A 6,518-nucleotide genomic window follows, 5' to 3' on the forward strand; every position below is an offset into this window, starting at 1 on the left:
GATGGGCATCGAGCTTGATCCGAAAGACAAACCAAATACGCATGTTTCCTTTGAACAATATTCTTCTTTTAAAACAATTCTCAGGACATAACACGGCTAGCTATGACCACTATTCTAAAGAAGCACAGTTTGCTAGGGACCGATAGCTTAGATTACGACTAAATTGACCACCCAGGCTCTAGCACGTCTCTCTGGCTCACTCCTGGGTTTGTCATCCGAAGAACCGTGAAATTCTCTTGTATTGTCCCCGATGGTTTCTGAGAGCTTTGTCGTGTCCCCTGTCATACATGTCAGGATACGTGGAGATAAGCCGTTTTTTGTGTCTGGAAGAAATCTTTACTTCTTTTTGGATTGCCTTCCCATCAGCCTCTCACACTCCTTTTTACCTTTTCATAACTTTGCCCGCCTGAATATATTCTGCTGTTGCTTTGAACGACCAAACAACAACAAGAACACCTGAGCATCGCTATACCTGCATTAGTTTCCAACAATATATACTGCCATCTCAAAGGGCTTTCCAGTAATTTAATTCCTTCTTTAGTCGATTGTTATGTAACGGTCGGTCTGTCTACAATAGCACACAAGTTTACTGACGATAATCTTTGCTGCCTGTCTTTGAAACTCTAAACAAAGTGATTCAGAGATAGTTGCTGGGGCAATTTTTTCTTTTGTTGCCTGTAATTGGACATAAAGACGATTGTTTAGTCTCACTGCTTCCAAAGAGAGTAGTGGTGGCGGCAGTGTTGGTAGTTGTAACGGTAGAGGTAGCGGTGCTGATGGGGGAGGGGATGGTAGGAGCCATAGAAGGTGGTGTTGTGTGATGGTGCATAGGATGATGATGGTTGTGGAGTTGTGTGGGGTATATGTAGAGGTGAAGGTAGGCTAGGGAACAGCGCGGGGACGGGGGAATACAGTGGACCGTCCGGGGGAGAACCCTGCTCACACCGGGGGGGGGGGGGGGGATCAAAGGCAGCGAACAGATGAGAAGCCAAAGATATATGGCCTGTGATCGCCCGAGGAGGGAGAGATAGGATAGAGAGAGAGAGTGAGAGGATGAGTGGTGTGAGATGAAGGACGACGCGGTGTAGAGGAGCCCTCCAGCAGAGTGAAGGCTGACGGCTCAGAGCGACACGATGGACGGATGAAAGATGCGCTGTGGACGAGGAGTAGATCAGGCTGACCGCATCAAAGGAGAGAGAGAGAGAGAGAGAGAGAGAGAGAGAGAGAGAGAGAGAGAGGGAGGGAGAGGGAGAGGGAGGGAGAGGGTGGGAGAGAGAGAGAGAGAGAGAGAGAGAGAGAGAGAGAGAGAGAGAGAGAGAGAGAGAGAGAGAGAGAGAGAGAGAGAGAGAGAGAGAGAGAGAGGGAGGGAGAGGGAGGGAGAGGGAGAGGGAGGGAGAGGGAGGGAGAGGGAGAGGGAGGGAGAGAGAGAGAGAGTGAGAGAGCGAGGGAGAGGGAGAGGGGGAGAGAGAGAGCGAAAACAGCGGTTCAAGGACTAAAGTTACAAATGATATTGATTGGTTTAAATAAAGGGGGTAGAAAGAGGGGAACTGTTGAAAGGAGGCAGAGAAGTGGTAGAGGGGCTTATGAGTGGAGAGAGAGCGTCCCATCCTTTTCACCATTCATTGTCATTCCCATTCAGCATCGGTGGGGGGATGACATTGGTTTGGGATGAGCATGTAACGCACACACACACACACACACACACACACACACACACACACACACACACACACACACACACACACACACACACACACACACACACACACACACACAGAATGAGGGATGACAGTCAAATATTTGGAGAAGGGGGGATGGAGTTTGCTCACCGGTGATAGGATAGATGGCGAGAGAGGGAGAGAGAGAGAGAGAGAGAGAGAGAGAGAGAGAGAGAGAGAGAGAGAGAGAGAGAGGGAGAGAGAGAGAGAGAGAGAGAGAGAGAGAGAGAGAGAGAGAGAGAGAGAGAGAGAGAGAGAGAGAGAGAGAGAGAAAGAGAGAGAGAGAGAGGGAGAGAGAGGGAGAGAGAGAGAGAGAGGAGAGAGAGAGAGAGAGAGAGAGAGAGAGAGAGAGAGAGAGAGAGAGAGAGAGAGAGAGAGAGAGAGAGGGAGAGAGAGGGAGAGAGAGAGAGAGAGGAGAGAGAGAGAGAGAGAGAGAGAGAGAGAGAGAGAGAGAGAGTGTGAGGGTGAGTAGATGTAGTATGTTGACTCACAAATAACTGACAGCTCCAGCCATGGTCTGAGAACCCCAGCAGGGCGGAGAAAAGTGGGGGTTGGTGGTTGAGGATGAAAGAGGTTGATGGGATAAAAAAGTAAGGGTGTGTGCATGTGTGAGAGCTCCAACACTTTGCAGCTGTGAGCGAAGCAGACAAAACGTGCATCAGCTGGCTTGGCTGTCATTTTGCAGTTCTATGTGTGTGTGTGTGTGTGTGTGTGTGTGTGCGTGTGTGTGTCTGTGCGTGTGAGATCTTGTGTTTGTATGTGTGTGTGTGTGTGTGTGTGTGTTTATTTGGACATTTGCGTGATTTGCAGAGCGAGGCTAATCTGTTTACGCAGTCGGAGCGCGTCTGCTTCCAAAACCAACAGATAAATATTTATAAAGTCAGCTGTTCTTGACACACCGTATTAAGAGCACAGTACAGGCAACCCGTCCGCCTTTGTCTTGTGATCTCAGCCAACACGGGGCAGAAGCGCTGGCTGGCACCCTATCCAACATATCCACCATCCATCCAGATAGAACAATAATACATGGGACAAGGGGAAAAGAAAGACACAAAAACTCCATTCAGTCCAGGAGGGGAGTTGAGGCGTTACTCCGGCAAAAGTGGAAGCAGAGTTAGAAACTAGCCATTCTGAAGCTGCAGACAAATTCAGAAGATGCAAACATAACAGAAACATCTAAGAATGGAAAGACAGTGGGGTAACAGCGACTGAAAAGCCGATTTAACATTTGGTGCAATGGATCACGGATCATGGAGCGGGATGAAGCACTTCCTTTAACTTTGTGTGGCGTGAACTCGGCCATGTGATTGGACAATCGACTTTCAGTCCAACACTGAATGTCCACCACTGAAGCTTGCGTGCAGCCCCTAGAGTGCCGTAAGTCACAGCATGTAAACATTAATGATGACGACATGTCTGAGGGGATTTGACCCGCGTACCACTCACAAACTCCCATTTGAGGTGCAAAAATGGGTTTACTCGTCACTAACAAAGTCCCTCCAACGAAGTTAGTTCTCTACTAATTAACAATGTCCGGCTGATCAAAAGGCTCTTTCCGGAAAACTTCTGTAAGTAACAAAGTTATGGATTGCTACTGGCTAGGGACCTGAAATTAGTCAAGACTTTGTGCTATGTTATTAGATTGGTCTTGGTTTCACTGGCCCTGAGGTGGCTGTAAATTTGCTCTGAGTTGTCACGGAAACCAACCGTACCCTGCTAATTGTTGTCACAGCAATTTAAGAACTATGCATCAAGAGGAAAGTGAGAGAGGGAGATAGAGAGAGAGAGAGAGAGAGAGAGAGAGAGAGAGAGAGAGAGAGAGAGAGAGAGAGAGAGAGAGAGAGAGAGAGACTACTGTGTGTGTGTGCATGTGCATGTGGTCGTGTGTGTGTGCATTCCTGTGTGTGTACATTGTATCATTATGTATGCAAGACAGGCAGCAGAAAGTGGTGGAGTGAGCTTTGAGCTCAGCTTAATGCATGAGAGAGCGCACCAGGGTCTGCATTTTAAAGTAAGGGTGGGGAACAGAGGTAGAGGGAGACAGAGGAACTCCAGATGAATTGGGCTACAGAGATGCTATCGACATAGAGAGATGATACAGAGATCTAGTGGGCTGATGAGAAACGGAGCGGGTACTAGAGAAGGAGGGATTTAGAGATCGAGAGAAAGAGCGAGAGAGAGGCTAAAGATGGAGAGAGAACTAGAGGGATGGAGAGAGAGATATAGAGAGGTAGAGGGAAGCTGTAAAGAAGGCTTTGCTTATTTTGATATAACAGAGATTGCAAGTTGAACAGTGACAGTACAGGATATAACCATAATGAATGATAGGGGTATCTGTGTATAAACTATTGTACAGCACCAGTACAGGATATATAGCTTTTATACACTACTATGATAACTCCTATGGAGAACTTTGTATTAAGTATGTTGCTATATTCACCAGGTCTCTCTCTCTCTCTCCCTCTCTCTCTCTCTCTCTCTCTCTCTCTCTCTCTCTCTCTCTCTCTCTCTCTCTCTCTCTCGCGCTCTCTGTACAGGATACATAACTATAACTATGATATATCTCCTGCAGAGACCTGTGCACTAGTACATGATAGTTAAGCATTATTTAGTATGATATAGGTACAGCTGGTATAAAGGTCTGTGCCTTTAGCGTGGTGCAGTATAGATAGGATTGTAAAATGATTTAGAAAGAGCTCTGTGTATTTAACGTGTTATACAGTGTGCGTCCACCTTGCCTCCAATTGACTCTCCTCAGTGCCATGGCTCCTGGGGTTAATTGCATGTATGTTGTTGCTGATCAAAAGAGGGACCAGTGGAAATGCAGTTCTGACAGGGGGTCACCATTTCAATTTCCTTCCTTTAACGGATGGGGTCAGCGTGACAGGGATCAGCTCTTCCAACACACATCAAACAAACCCCTGCGATGCATGCTACCTTTCATCCCTGGGGATGGGCTGTGTGTGTGTGCGTGTGTGTGTGTCCGTATGTTGGTTTGTGTTGAAATTGCTTGAAAGTACACTCACAGGTAATCCAGGTGAATGTGCGTGTGTGTTTATATATGGCTGGTTTATTTGTTGTGTCTTTCATCACAGCAACGTCTCGCCAAGCTTCATAGGGACACATTATGGTCACCGGTTGATTGAACACCTGCCACACACACACACACGCACACTTAGCTGTGAAATGGGAATATTCACAAACAGATGAAAGGGCAACTGAAGCCCGATTGGTTCCATCATCTAGGATGGCTGGAAGGTGATGGAGAACAATAAGAGACACAATCAGGTGAAAAAGTACTGTAATCTTTAGAAGTATGTGGCAGAAGGGTTCAGATAAGACAGTTGTTTAATACACACACACACACACACACGCACACACACACACACACACACACACACACACACAGACACACACACACACACACACACACACACACACACACACACACACACACACACACACACACACACACACAGATACACGCACACGCATACAGACACACACGGGCAGACTAATAAAAAAATCATAGTCACTGAAAATATGGCATGATTAGATTATACCACACGTCAATGTTCCAATTTATGTGTTCAATCTTTATTTCTTAATCAATTGGGCATTGGCCTAAACACAGGAGTTCCTCTCTATCGACTTTATGACATAACTGAGGGACCGGTAGTGGTAGCCAGCAGCCATTCTGCTACACCGTCCTCCCCACCAGTCGTCTGCATACGTGGGAGCGGCGAACGTGGCTGCCTCGAGGCGCAGGCTAGCAGATGCACAACGCATCGTTTTGGAAACCCCAGTCGACCCTCCGCTCGCCCAGGGCGTCCTCCTGGAAAGAGGAATAATAAATATAAACACTCCGCAAAACCGCCCAAACTAACAAACTCCCCATCAACCGCCGCGGCGTGCTAGCTCGTTAAGAATGCGGCGCCGCTGGCTCGGCTTTATGGTAATCGCTTTACTTTTGTTTTTCCCGATGAGGGACGCCGGGGCTGGCAGCAGCGCCGCTGGGATGACGGATGTGTGTGCTAAGTCACGCGACAACCGCCACAAATATAATCACCCTGAGCCTGCTCGCTGCTGCTGCCCGCTAATTTAGGAAATATGGTTTTGTACAAGGTACGGAGGGCAGTTTAGAGAAACAAGCCAGGGTGAGCAAGAGATTGAAATTATCCAACCGAAACGATCCAACCCCTCCCTTCAGGCCTCCCTTCAAAGCCACAGCCCCAAAAGCACTGGATTAGCTTACTAGCTAGCTTCAGTCATTGGTCTGGATAGCAATGTCGACATATTCGTTCATGCACGAGCGGAGTTTGCAGAGTTAGCCGGTCGGGCAGACAGACAGGTATGCCTTGATCTGCTTTACCACTGGCAAACAACGATTTCAGATTTGTTATCTTTTTTCGACAGCGCATTTGATTAATCGATTGCTGTCCGGATGTATAAAGAAAATCACTTCATATGACCTTAAATGCTTGGAAAGCAGATACCATGCTTGATTATTTATTATCCAGAGAGGGTTCAATGATTAGTATTGTGTCAAAGATCAGACACTGAACTTGTTGAACTTCATAATGTATCCGCAATCTGCATTTACATGATTAGCACATACTTCCCTCTACATTTTTAAAGAGGAGGTTTCACTGAAGATGTTTGTGCAGTAAATCCTAACATACTGTACATAATTGAATAAAAACATGATAAAGGAAAGCACTTTGTCTTTATTGCGTTCCCTTTTATTATGTTTTGAACAAACTCATGAGAGAAACACACAAACACAGTACGGCCCAGTCT

This window comes from Gadus morhua, chromosome 3 (assembly GCF_902167405.1).
Source record: "Gadus morhua chromosome 3, gadMor3.0, whole genome shotgun sequence".
NCBI lineage: Eukaryota > Metazoa > Chordata > Actinopteri > Gadiformes > Gadidae > Gadus > Gadus morhua.